We start from the raw sequence: 14,316 nt of genomic DNA, 5'->3' as shown, positions 1-14,316 counted from the left end.
GATCATGGCCTGGATGTCTGTCTCATGGGGGTCCTTCCAATAGTCCTACGAATGACTGCACGTTAGACGCATGATACACGGCAATCGCACATATTGAGAGAGCTCACGTACCGGGTCGTCCATCGTCGGGGCAGGCGCTGACATTTCATCGAACAGGTTGCGGGGATGCGGCATCCACTCCTCCGGCAGCTGACGTGTCTTGTGTGTCGCGCCCGTGCATGAGTCACCGCTTCTAGGCGTCCGGTTGAGGTCGGGAACCGGCGCCCCGTTGAACTGCAGCGGCGCGCCGTTGAACTGCACTGGCGCCATGCCGGGTGGCCCTGCAAGGGAGCGGGAGTTTCAGGACGCAGCTGGGAACTTACCGAGCTAACCGACGAGGCCGGAGGAGCGACGCCAGCGATCCCATCTCGCTTGACGAGCATGTAGCCCTGCGCTAAGCTCGGATGGAGGGCTTCTTGCGCGATGTCGGCTTTCACCTGGATCTGCCACGCCTGTTGGCCGGTGACCGCTGCATTCCTCTCCTGCAGGTTCTTGCGCCGGCCGCGACGCTTCGCGGCCTCGATGCTTTTCTCCTCCCTTCGGCTTTGCGTCCCGGCTGCCGGTGGCGGCCCGCTTTGCTTCCGCCGGAGCTGCAGCCTCCATGCTGGTTATGGCCGTGGCTACGGGGGAGCGTGGGGCGGCGGCGGGTGCGACGGTTTGCTCGGCATCCATGGTGGTGGCTGCGGCGGAGAGGACGTCCATCGCTTCTGGACTGCTCGCGCCAGTCTACTTTGATTTTTCGCGCGGGGAATAGCCACTGGCGGGAATAATATCGGCCTGCCTGCCACTGACGCGTGGGTTCTACGTCTTTTTCGGCGGACACTCGGCGCGACCGTGCATCGTCGCGGGGTCAGGTTTGCGTCATCGCGAACCGGTCACTATGCGTCGCCCCGCTAGAGGAGGGCCCAAACCTCGCATTTCGATCACGGCGGACACAACGCTCAATCGATGGATTCCTGCAAAGCTGCTGAGATTGAGGGTTTTCGTCATTCCGTGCGTGCATGCGGCCTAGGAGGGGGAAAAAAGGAAAACTTCTGATCGATTGCAACCGCTTCAGCTTGATCTCACACGCCGTCAGTTCGTCTACTATTCTGATATCTGAACCGACCCGTTGCGCGACTATTTAATTTCTGGTCTTCGTCAGTTCGTCAAATATGTAGTATTATAAGTTTTTTTTGCATATTTCAGACTACTAGTTTGGTGCGTTTGAACTATTTGTGCGGCAAATATGCAATTTTCAAAGTTATTATTTCAACTAGATATTATTTGTGGCTTCTATACGATTTTACATTGCAAAGTATGCAATTATTTATTAATTTATTAAATATAAAATTATCAATAATTTTTCATGCGTATACTCATCTAAAGGTATAAACGATGGCCCCCATAGGGGGCTTCACAGCGATCAGTGCACGTGAGCCATCGGATCTCTCCATCTGTGCATCTCAGCCGTTCGTTTTGGACCCTTCCCTCACTAGCTAACCCCATGCAACAGCCGATTGTTACCCGCGTCTGGCTGCATGTGAGCCCCACCTTTGCCGGACCCGCATGTCAGCCACCGTGGCTGGGATCACCCGCAGGGGTATTTTTGGTATTTCACCGCGGCTCGTATAAAAGCGAGCCCCAGGGTGAAAAAAATCCTAGCCGCCGCCCACGCCCCTGCCCCCGCATCGCGCCCCCGCATCGCGCCCCCGCCCCGCACCTACCCCGCCCCGCCTCGCGCCCCGCCACCGCCACCCACGTCCTCCCGGGGTCTACGCGGCGCACCTCGCCGGCGCCGTCCTTGGGGAGGAGCGCGGAGACAGGCCTGGCGAGCGCGACGGCTTGGCGGGCGAGCGCGTCAGGGGACGAGCAGAGGAGGAAGAGGACGACGGCGGTGCTCCTCTCTCCTCCGGCCTGCTTCCTCCCTGGGCTCAGCTTCCTCCTCCCTTTCTTCGCGTCGCCGGCTCTGTCCTCCTCCATCATCAACATTGACAGGAGCAGTGGTGGCCGCCGATTGGAACAACATCGGCAACATGGACGTTAACAGGCACAGCACGGCCAGAGGAGGCGGGCCAGAGCACAGCCGACCAACAGCGGGGATCAAGGATTCGACAACGGCGAAGCACAGGTGGGTTGGCGGCCTGCCCCAGCCTCATCTTCATTGAGAACCCCGCAGGTTTCTCCCCTCTCTCCCCCCTCTCTCTATGTGTGTGCGAAATATACATGGATTCATCTCTGCTAGATCCATTATCCTCATGCAAGACATGAACTGGCCAGGTTTTTAACTTTGGATGCATCCAGATCTGAAGGAATGCGTTGTTTTTTCCTGTGCTCTATTGATGTAAATGAGCACTTCTCATGCTGATTGTTTGCATTTTTCATTCAACTATTTTGTTGGAATTGATCCAGGTCCAAGCGAGATTGCGGGAGATGAGGTAGACGCCTCGAGGAAGCCATGAAGAACTCGGTTCAGTTTGGCTCCGGGTGGTTTCCTTTCATTCTTGCAAGGGATGTCCTTTCGGTCATGGTTCTCTCTTGTTCGTGTTTGGTTCAAACCTTATTCAGGTTGGTTTCCCTTTGGATTTTGTGTGTTTCTTTTGATCATTCAGTCAATTTGTTTTGGTTAATTTTCCTGCTACTATTCACAGGTTAATCTCACACAGGTTAATCATACAGTGATCTAAGATGGCAGGAGGTGTCTTTTACATAGGAAACAATCAGTTTCATTAACTGGACACAAGGTGCTTTTGGTTTATATTTGAGTTATGTGCTCTGGATATAGGTACAAGATTAGGTGATAGGACATACGAATTTTTGTGCCCTCCTGCCTAGATTAGTTTTCACCCTTTCCTGACACGCGACCATGTCCGTAGGTGATGTTCTTACAGTTTATGCTCAGATGGAAGAAATAAATTGATCTGAAATTAGATTTATGCAAGCATGATGTTTTATCTCTGTAATTAACTACTCATTATATTTTATGTTTTATCTCAGTTGGGCAAGACATCCAGGCTCTATCATTGATAAAATATATGAGAAAATTCCGGGAAAGATGTTTTTGTGCTCGATTATTTGAGACATGCATCACATAATATTTCTTAGATTTCTAGGATCATTTCTAAACTATCTTATAGCTCAAGTTTTTGCTCTTTTTTTGTCTAATAACAGATGTATTATATGGCTGACATTAAGCAGTGCTTCATTAGTGCCTCACCGGTGTTCCGAGACAAATGATTAAAAGGTCAAAACTGCCATACTTTGTACGTACTCTTCTTACGAGATATTTCATTGGTTCATGCCTGGACATGCTTTTAATTACATCTTAATCGATTTTGTTAAGGAAGCATGGTTTGCAATCGGACGCTGATGTGCTCTCCTTCTTGGCTGGTAGTTCTTCTCATTGTTTGTACACAAAGACACATATAGATGGCCAGTCAACAATATTGGAAAGGGAGGATGATACGGTCATGACAGGGATTTGGGACAACTAAATGTAAGTGTGGCTACCTATGTAATATCTATTTTTTCTGCAGTTCGATTTTTTTTTTTACATTTTAACCGTAAGAGGACTGCTAACATAATTGATTGATACACCTAATTTTTGAAGGTGAAGAAACCTTCATACATTGCTAATTGATGGAGTGAAATTGGCAGGGCAGAGATTTAGGGGAAGCTAATTGTGAGTGCATCTACCTATGCGATATCTATGTTTTTCTAGAAATTAGTGAGTGGTTCACAGTGAAGTTACTAGAAAACTAATTAGCATATCTATGTAATGTATTGGTTTCACTAGCTATGCCTGGGTTCGTATATATGTTGGTGTTTCACTAGCATGCGGAAAATTGTCTCTGTGTAACCAATTATGTTGCTGCTTTCATAATTTATCCGGTAGGAGCAGCGTGTTCTTCATAGAAGACATGAGGTTCTATCCCTCTATCTCTCTCTCTCTCTCATGTACGGGAAAATCTTATCTTTGTTTGTGCTGATCCATTTTTGTCTCTCTTGATAAAAATCCTAGCTAATATGGTTGTATGTACTATTTAAGGACAAGGAAATGGCCTAGCTGGTGACCATTGGAGATGTAAAATAGCCAAAATTGTTGTTGTCGTTGGACCAAGGAGAAAGAGGACCAGCGATGGGGGTTCCGATGTGCCATCACCGCTACGCCCATTGCCAGCGCCTAGCAAGGTACCTTCCCAAGTTCCAAGTTTTGCTCTCTTCATGGTTGCTTGTTGTGTTTGACCGTGCGCGCTTTGCTAGCTGCACGCTGGTGTTGTTTGTAGCCTACTAGGTTGTGGTTGGTGTTGCTGGTATTTTACTTCAGGTTGCATGATCCACGATTGATTTATGGTTTGGGTGATCTGGTTATAGATTTTGGCGTTTGGCATACGGAGCACGATCTGCCGCATTTCCATGGCATTGAGACGAGGTGATCCTCTTTTCCTCCTTAATTATCCTCTGACCATGTTTTAGTTTAATCCCCATAAATCTTATCTATATATGATATGTAATCTGTTACTACAAGGTGTGTGAGAATAATCCAAAGAGGCTGCACTACATAATTAATCTATGTGATACTTTAATCTGCAAGCTCTAGGTGAGTACCTACTATATTTGATTTTTTCGTGTGAATTATATGGCATGAGGTTTTGTGGGCAGCATGAGGAGATACTCTTTTATATAAAAACAAACCCCAGACTATTCGACACTTAAGCTCTTACGTAAACTTCTGTCATTTTTACCTTAATGATGAACGAACAACCGAACAGGTAAAAAGTATGAATAAATAATCAGCTCCATGCTACTGTTTTGCTTCAGAGAATCATGCATTCAAGATTCAGTTGTTATAGCAGTCTAGAAGTGGAATTACCAGCCTTTTAGCCAACAACAACCCTCGTAAAGCAATACATACCCAGCAACGGCTTAAATATTCGTTGCACACATGTATCGTAGATACATATGTATGTATTGCGGGGTACATCCGTTGTCTGTTGTACATATTTCAACCAGAAGAAATTAATTTATAAGCCCAGCCCACTAAGCACGTCTCATTTACCTATCCCTTAACCCCACCTCCCGCACCCAACAAGTTCAGCTCCTCTCCTCCTCCAAACCTAGCCGCCCACCTCAAGGCGCCATGGGCGAACTTCGCGTCCCTCGCCGGTGGGTCGGTGACCTGGCTCACGCTGCAACCTCCCACTCCTTTCTTCCGATGGATGTGATTTAGAGCGCGGACGTCCCGAAGGTATGAATCGCTACACCTTCGTGCTCGTGTATGTTGAGATCCCCTAAATCCGCTAACCGCTTCTAGTGCAGCCAAGATGGTCTAAAGAAGATCCGCGACGGCGTGTTGGAGGTTGGAGCACAGGGGGCGCGGTGGAAAAAGGTCTCGGCTGTGGAAGATCTGTGACGGCGTGCAATTTCGCTTTCCCCCTGTCAGACTCGTCTTCCATTTTCCCTCGCTTGACCCGTTATCTTCAGTTTTCTAGGTATTTTTTTGTGCATCTGTGCCCACTCCTGTCATCGTGAGCTCCTCATCTGCAATCAGTTTCTTGCCTTTTGGATTTTTTAGATGGGGGCCTAAGCTGAAGATATAAGATTATGTTACGGACGATTGGACACTTACCAGAATTCGACACGAATAGTACAGAGGGATGAGGTTCATATAGCTTTTTCAGTTTTTCAATAGTACGTAGCTAGCTGATTTTTTTTTTATCCGCATCTTACCATGATTCCATCTTTGTATGTAAGCTGGCAAGTTGAACACTTATTAATAGATTACGGTTGTACTGAAGCCAGAATTCTTTGCTTTGCGCCAAGATCCATTTGATCCAAATCTTCTGCATTTAGTTATCTTTGATGTATCATGTTAAATCGCTAGAAATGGAGAAGGCCACTACAGCATTAGAGATAAAAGAACACGCTCCACTGCATTTTGGATTTGAGGTATGTATTTTCCTTTTACAAAAGTACAGCAGCTTTACACCTTCCATAGTGTCATATGAAATATTGAAAACAGTGTATTTCCATTCATATTAAGACAACCGTCTCTTTAGCTTAAGTTATACATAAACACTGTAGCGTACAAGTATTTGTATCTCAATATTCTTAGTGCACGATTAGACGACCAATATCACTAGTACTCTTTTGCCAAAATTATATTACCATTTCCCTTAGCGCACATCAGTATCAACAACCAACGGCAAGACGACCGGAATATATGAATTCCTCCCCTTTTTTGCCATTTATATCCCGTCCAGTTCTGCTTTGTGCTACTGTTATTGACCAATCTATGAATAAGTTGGTTATTAATTTTGATCTTTTTTTGACGCACTATTAATTTTGATCTTATGTTAGATGGACAATCCAATTACTTAAGAGTGTTTTGACAAACTGTTTGATGGATTTGTTCAGATCATGTCTTGGCTATTTCTAATCTAGTGCAGAAATGACTTGTGTGCTAACTTAGCTTTGGCATGCCACGAAGGTAAGTATACCTACAATTTTTTAGGCAAGTACGTAGTAAAATTCACCATACCCTTCACAATCCTTTTGCCACTTTGATACTGAAAACAAAAATTGTATTTGCAGGCCCCGGAAATCGGCAAGATTTGCTATTTGGATATCAGCTTTGAATATGATCGGCCAAATATCAGAAAGAACATATATATAGCACTAGGTAGAATATGATATTTTGACGAGAGATTGTTTATTCATTCGATAATTTTCGTCTTTGGAATGGTGTTCCAATACAAATTTATAGAGCACTAGGTAGAATATGATATTTTGATGCAACATTGTAATTGTGTACCCTTCAGATAATTTTTGTGTATGGAGTGGTGTTCTAATAATAAATATTGAATTTGTTGTGATCATTCATATATTCTACGATTTCCATGGGATGTGGTATCTCACATATGAACCATGTTCTCTTGGTGAGAAACAAATTGCGCCATATTCCAGAGTAGTCAAACAATCCCTGAAAATAAAAATTTCTATTTTGCAAAATATAATTTTCAATCAATATAGAAAATGACCTACCAACGCATACAGTTGTTGCTTGGAATATGTAGCTATTTTGCAACGCTTGGACCATTGGTTACCAACGCGTGTATATGTGTTGCATTGTACCCTTGCAACACCAAAAAAACGCAACACATTTTTATCCGTTGGTAGAGGCCCTAGCAACGCCTATATTGACATTTAGATACGCATAGATGCGTTGTTGTAGAGGGGGTCTTCTTGTAGTGTGCCGCATTTCCATGGCATTGAGACGAGGTGATCCTCTTTTCCTCCTTAATTATCCTCTGACCATGTTTTAGTTTAATCCCCATAAATCTTATCTATATATGATATGTAATCTGTTACTACAAGGTGTGTGAGAATAATCCAAAGAGGTTGCACTACATAATTAATCTATGTGATACTTTAATCTGCAAGCTCTAGGTGAGTACCTACTATATTTGATTTTTTCGTGTGAATTATATGGCATGAGGTTTTGTGGGCAGCATGAGGAGATACTCTTTTATATAAAAACAAACCCCAGACTATTCGACACTTAAGCTCTTACGTAAACTTCTGTCATTTTTACCTTAATGATGAACGAACAACCGAACAGGTAGAAAGTATGAATAAATAATCAGCTCCATGCTACTGTTTTGCTTCAGAGAATCATGCATTCAAGATTCAGTTGTTATAGCAGTCTAGAAGTGGAATTACCAGCTTTTTAGCCATGACATTCTATATTTCGTAACTTGTTTCAGTGCATTATTTTAGTACGGAAAATTTAGCTCTTGTACCACTGCGATTTTAGTTTCATACCAGACTATATTTTCACATAATATATGTAATAAAGGAACGAACTGATGGTTTCCTATTTTTGTAAATATGTGTCGCTTTCTGTTTGATGAAATTTGTGTGGTTTGTAGACCATTCTTCTGTTGGTGGCAAGTGAAGCTTTTTCTTTATAGAGTTGGCAAGTATAAACTGATTGTGAGGGTATGGACTGTGTTCTTGCTGATCTTACTGCACATGTATTTAAGTTATTTCTAGATTACACATTCCATTGCAGTGGCTATCTTTGCACTGTGTTCACAAACTGAAAGTCTTATCTTGCTTTATTTTAGTTTCTTTGGTGTGTTCCAACTTTACACCACATATATATGCATGGAGTATAGCCTTCTGATTCTTGTGCCATTAATGTAGCCGATGAAAGTCCACACAACAACATACATTTTGGTATCCTGCCATAGAACAGATATGCTTCCTCCATTCTCTTACTGGGTATTTAAATTCAGATAACCATTTCTATTCAGGTGCATGTGCTGAATAGTGTTCCCACTCTTCTTCGGCTTCAAGGATTCCCCAATGATAGGCGCGCACAAAACTTTGTTCTTCGATGTTGGATATCGCGGACAGATGTCAGCTTGGACTTTCCTAGGTAATCCACAAGATTTCACTATTTGTGATGTTATTTAGCAAAATAATGTTGCTTCTTTCACACTTTGGCCTCAAGTTATAGGGCTGGAACCAAATAAATCGCGCCGCCTCTCACCCCGCCAGCTAAAAATGGTCGATATTGTTCTCACTAAATAAAACATCCCTCCTGAGGTCTTATTTACTGTAAATGGAATACGTAAGTAGATCATCAGCTCGACAAACTAGCCCAACAACGATGCAAAAAAATGAATTTGGACTGTCATAGATCTGTGATATTGAACTTTATCTGAAACATATATTTTGTGGACAAATTGTAGTGACAGATGGGATTAATGAAATATGACACTAAGAAAACAAAGATATATATTTTTCAAGAAAGCGAGTTCACGCATGGTATTGAACTTGTATGTGTGCTAAGGTATTTTCTGTGACAATGATAATTAATTCTCACATTTCTTTATTCTAATTAGTGCATGGTAAAATTGAACTAACACTTATGGGTTTTCTTCCTTCTTTGATCATGCATCCGTATATGTATTTCAATCACACTAAGTTCAATTGTTTGTTGATTATTTGGACTCGGCCCCTGTTTTTAACTCACCTTGAACTATCTTTGTGGCTGTTTAGTTTCTCATGCGAGTTGTCACAATGTGTAGATCTGCATCCTAGCTTAGGAGAGCTTCCACAGTTGGCAGTTGTAGGCTGAATCGACAACTTGTGCCAAATTCAGAAGATTCTACATGGTGTCCCTACTTAGTATTCCTGGGAATTTATGCATGTGATTCATAATTTTATACATCATACATTAAAATTGTATCCGCTGAGAGGAACTCTGGCCGGAGAGGTGAATTCTTAAATACTAAGTTCATTGTTTCTAGATTATTTGGACTGGATCTATGTATGCTTAATTGTCACATCGGGTTGATCCGAACCACCCCATCATTGACTAATCTTTCAACACAGGTAATTTATTGTATGTCTCATGATTATTTGTTCTCAATCAGTCTACCATGATTCCAACATATAAGAGGTAACTTCTTTTCTTAACTAAAATTGGCTTACACGTATAAGCCCGTCCAATGTGCTTGCATTCCCCTCGATGAACCAGGTTATGCACGAAAGTTGAGCGAGAGGAGGAAAACATACAACAAAATTTTCCAACGGTGATGAATTTCGGTGATGCGAGTTGGAGGTGAAAGATATTTCTATGTTGTTTGTGTACGCCGGAGTCTGAAAATCGTGTTGATTCCTTTCGTTGGTATCCTGTAAATATGACCTAAGTGTCCGTTGCGGCGATGTTTCTATGCACCTTATGTGCATATTGCGCCATGCTCGATTTATGTGTTTGCCATTTTGATCCATTTTGCTTTAGACAAAGCCTTTTTCTAAATAAAAAATTGTTTTGTTTTCGAGCATGACCTTATAACTATCATTTTCATCGTATACATATATTATTCAACATAATTATGTTATTATCATTTATGAGTGTTACTGAAATATATTTCCCTATTTTCTTTGTATACAAGTGTTTACTACTCCGTGCTTGATTTCATGTGTTTTATCCTAATTTTACCTACAGACTTTGTTTTGTAAAATTTAAATGAACATATTATCATTTTTCTGGATATTTTTTTACTGTTATATAAAATATAAATCTATACGAATTTCACGGGATCGTGCGCCAAGGCGCACATCTAAATCTAGTTGTTAAAATCCTAGGTCCGCCACTCGCCGCTGGCCAGATTTTTTCCCGTGGATTTTCTCCGTGCAGGCGAGTTGTGCATTTTACCTTGGACAAACTGCAAACGAGCTATGCTTATCTTCCTTTTCGTCAGGATGCATCTGTTCAGTCTTAGTGGCTACATCCAGTATCTGTACAACTATAAGTTCTTACCGAAATACTGCTGCTAGTACTTAAGAAACCCCCGCTGTATAGAAGAGAGATTTTTTCTTGTTCAGAAGAGATCATTCTAAGATAACCAAATAGAACAAAACAATGTTTCTGATCCCACACAATATGGAAACGAAGAGACTTGTGAACATATTGTAACCTAGACCCAAAGATTAACCACACAATAGAACACGCCATGCCATGTGAGCCACTAGATGGTACGTCATAGAAAAGTGTTGTCTCTTGTTGAAAACGAAAGCTACATGTCCTATCCCATGCCAATGGCTTAGTGGAGATTTCAGATCATTTTTGGAATGAAAACCACACGACACAAAAAGTACATTATTGGGTTTTTTTTTAATCTTGGTTGGTAATTTAAGTATCCATACCATCTTGGTAGATCGGAATCGCTCGCCCATGAGAAAGGCCCAATTGACATGGTTTGGGCGTTCCAGCCTCTGTGTGACTGCCTCGCAAGTCGCAACCATAGCCCCAAGGCGAGGCCGACCACTCGCCACCACATCGACTTGACGAGAAGACGACGACCCCATCAATCATCGGCCGCCTTGGCACCTCTCCTTGCTGGCCCACCTTCCGTCACGTGCTCCATGCTCGATTGCTCGGGCTCGGCTGCCGGGGCGGCGTCCGCATTCCCCGGCTCCTCCAGCCACTGCCGACCTCCCGCGTGGGGGCTTGGCTCCTCCTCAAATTCTCAAAATCTAGCCAGATACGTGAAGATGAATTGCCCCTATTCCTTATTAATGTTAAAAATTGCTCATATTGTCCGTGTTAGTGTTAAAATGGCATTTGCATTGATTCAATTGGTAGTTTGACACTTGTAAAAAGGAAGAGGATTTTTTCACTTATATGTTTCTATTGTGTAGAAATGAAGAGGAATTTTCACTTATATGTTTCTATTGTGTAGAAATGAAGATGAATTTTTCACTTATATGTTTCTATTGTGTAGAAATGAAGAGGAGTGCCTAATTGCGGCACTTTTGAAAAACATGAAGCAAAGAAGATTGCAGCTTCTTCAATGCCGTTGGTAATAGATGATGAACAAACCGAAGACGGTGGGCTTTTGTTGGCATGCCTTGTTCGGAGAGGATATATATCGAAAAAGGTACATGCCGACCGTATTGTAACACCCCAACTTTTGTGACCTTGTTTAATTGTCCCGAGTACCGGGGGGACAAAACTTTTTATAAGTGGTAATTAAGATGAAATGCTTTGATCTGGTTGTAGATGAATGCCGGATGCCGGTGGTCTTGGCAGCCGGAGGGATAGGAACGGGCCCTACTGCGCTGACTGTCGGTGGATAGGGATGGAGCTCGCCCGATCCTTCCCGGAGGTGGAGTTCGCCCGACCTGCAGAAAAAATCGCGAGATGAGGTGGCACAAATTGAGGGATGGAAGGGAAGGCGAGGTGGAGGGCTACGGCGCTGGTGCATGCCGGAGGATCCATAGGGGAGGCGTCGGATTTACCTCGCCACCGAGTGATTTGCTTGGTCGGCGACGCGCTAGGTCTAGGACTCGGGGTGGGGAACATAAGGTCGTGGTCGGGGTGAGAAAGAGACGCTCGTCTGGCGTCAATACCCAACGATGTCCAGGTCTAGGGCTGGACATTCAGGATGTGCTCGCGGTAGTTGAATCGGCCCGAACGAATATTCAACCTGAATACGTAGCCTGGATACCTAGCACATCCAAACGCCTCAATTTAAGGTATTGGGGCCGTGAATGCCTCAATATCCAATACCAAGCCTCAATACAAACATCCGTAGTACACGGTTATGTAGAGCTGCAAGAGTACATGTACAAGCATGATATGAATCGCTACTCAGCAGGGCTAAGCATGTGGACTTTAAGAAAGTGGCGGTTTCAAACCTAGCTAAGATCAATGGTACCCAACCTCAATTTAAAACGGTACTCCAAGCCACCGAGACTCTATAAAAGTGCTTGCATATATGCCTCGCTCATATCAAGGATAAAATGAGAAGAAACAAGCAAATGCTAGAAGTTCCAGTAGAAAAGATAAGGGGCATTAGCTGAAATTATTAATATGTTCCGGTTACATGGCACACAAGTTCATACAGAAAAAGAAATACGTGGGATGGATAGATAATGATTTCATGGGGATGGTAGGTGTCAGGAATTCGTAGGCACTATTTATGTGACTTGTTCCAAGATCAAATCAAATTGCTGGTGCCGAAAGAAGCAGGTTTACAGGGTTCATGGCTTAAACAAGGGTAGGGCTCTTGGGTATGACTATGTTAACTGCATGCCGTTGGCCAGGTTTTTCCTCGTGGGATTCTTCTGTGCAACCGAATTGTGAATTTAATCTTAGATAGAATGCAAATGAGCTAGGCTTATCTTCCTCCTCATCGTGGTGCACCTGTTCAATCTTACTGGCCACATCGATCCAATACCTATAGATGTACATGTTCCTTCCAAATACTCCGTCCTTGTATAAACTAGATAGTTTTTCTTGTTTAGAAGAGATCACTCTGAGATAATAACCAAATACTAGAACCGAACATCGGTTTTCATCCCACACAATATGGAAACGAGGAGATTTACGAACATCTTGTAACCAAGGCCCAAAGATGTACGAGACACTACAAATAAGGTACTAGTAGTATTAAACACATACTACCTTCGTTCCGTAGTATATGGCATATAATTTTTTCCTAAAGTCAAACATGGTAGAGTTCGATCAAGTTTACATAAAAATATAGTATAAAAGACTATGATACCGGGATATGAGAATATATGTCATATGTATCTAATAACATTTATTTGACATGATAGACACCGATAGAAGAAATTTGTGTATTTTGAGCTTATGTAACGCTAACAGGCCTCCCAACACCCGTGACCCGCACCCCCCAATCCTAGCCTCCCGCACCCCGCCTCCCAACCCTCCCGCCGCCGCCGCCGGCAGCGCCGCCGGGGCAAAGATCCCGGGGCGTGGCGGCGGCGGGGGCCTTCCCTCGTGACGCGTCGGGAACGGCGGCCAAGGAGTCTCTCACGCGGCGGCGGCCCTTCCGCCTCCCGGGGCGGCGGCAGTCGGACGAGGATGGAGGGGCGGCGACGGTCCCCCCGGGGACGATCCAGCTGCGGGCTGCGGCCTCCCCGCCTCCCATCGGCGGCATGCCGATGGTGGTGGCTGGTGGAGGCGGACAACGCCTTTCCCTCCGCCTCTCGCCGGTGAGGGGCGATGATCTTGGGCTTCTCCCGCGGTACGAGGACGCCCGGGGCAGCAGCCTTGGGTTCGACGGTGGAGGTGACCCTCTTCTTCATCGGAGAGGATCGCCCTGCGGTTGGTGGTGGTGGATCTATTGATCTATCACCGCGTTCCGGCGGCGAGATGGAGGGGCTTGGAAGCCGGCGATGGTGTCGCCGGTGGAGGGTTGGAGTAGCCAGTCCAGGGTGGTCGCCGACGTGGGGGTCTGATCTGAATAAAGGCGGCGGTCCTAGGGCCTCTCTTGCGTGAAGAGGAGGACCTACCGGAGGCCTGGACTCGTGATCTGGCCGGAGTGTTGAGTTCCGGAAGGCTCCGCCGGCGAATGTAATAGTGCTTTTGCCTAGAGTTTGCTGGATCGGTGATATTCGGTCGTGCGCACCCATGCTTTTATTCCGACCGATTGGTTCTGGAGGGAGCGGCGCGAAGCTCTTTTTCTGTGTTGACATCAAGTGACTATGGATCCATGATGAAAGTCGGAAGAAGAGAATTTCATGAAGGGCGGAGGGGAGGACTAGCTAAGAAAGGTTCTGTTATCACCAGAATTTGACCGGATCAGAGGTGGGCCGCGATTGGAGATGGGCTTGAAGAATATACATGGAAGAAATACGTGAATCGGCCTTATATGCAAAGTTTGGGCTAGTTTGCCCGTGTATCTGTAATATAGTAGGATACGTGTCGGTTAGATAGAGTTTGGCTCGTGCCCGGTTGGGATTATTTCCACG

The 14,316-nt window shown here is 44.4% G+C and overlaps 2 long non-coding RNA genes across 2 annotated transcripts; both read left to right on the top strand.

Moving 5' to 3' along the window:
- The first annotated feature begins 3,843 nt into the window (after positions 1-3,843).
- On the top strand, positions 3,844-4,112 carry LOC124708039. Its single transcript, XR_007005037.1, has 2 exons — positions 3,844-3,943; positions 4,067-4,112. It is a non-coding gene; the product is annotated as an uncharacterized LOC124708039 (long non-coding RNA).
- Positions 4,113-4,179: 67 nt separating this feature from the next.
- On the top strand, positions 4,180-4,639 carry LOC124708088. The gene is made up of 3 exons (XR_007005043.1): positions 4,180-4,209; positions 4,393-4,450; positions 4,547-4,639. It is a non-coding gene; the product is annotated as an uncharacterized LOC124708088 (long non-coding RNA).
- The last annotated feature ends 9,677 nt before the right edge of the window (positions 4,640-14,316 follow it).

This window comes from Lolium rigidum, chromosome 4, assembly GCF_022539505.1.
Source record: "Lolium rigidum isolate FL_2022 chromosome 4, APGP_CSIRO_Lrig_0.1, whole genome shotgun sequence".
In the NCBI taxonomy this organism is placed as follows: domain Eukaryota; kingdom Viridiplantae; phylum Streptophyta; class Magnoliopsida; order Poales; family Poaceae; genus Lolium; species Lolium rigidum.
This window is presented reverse-complemented; position numbering and strand designations above follow the sequence as displayed.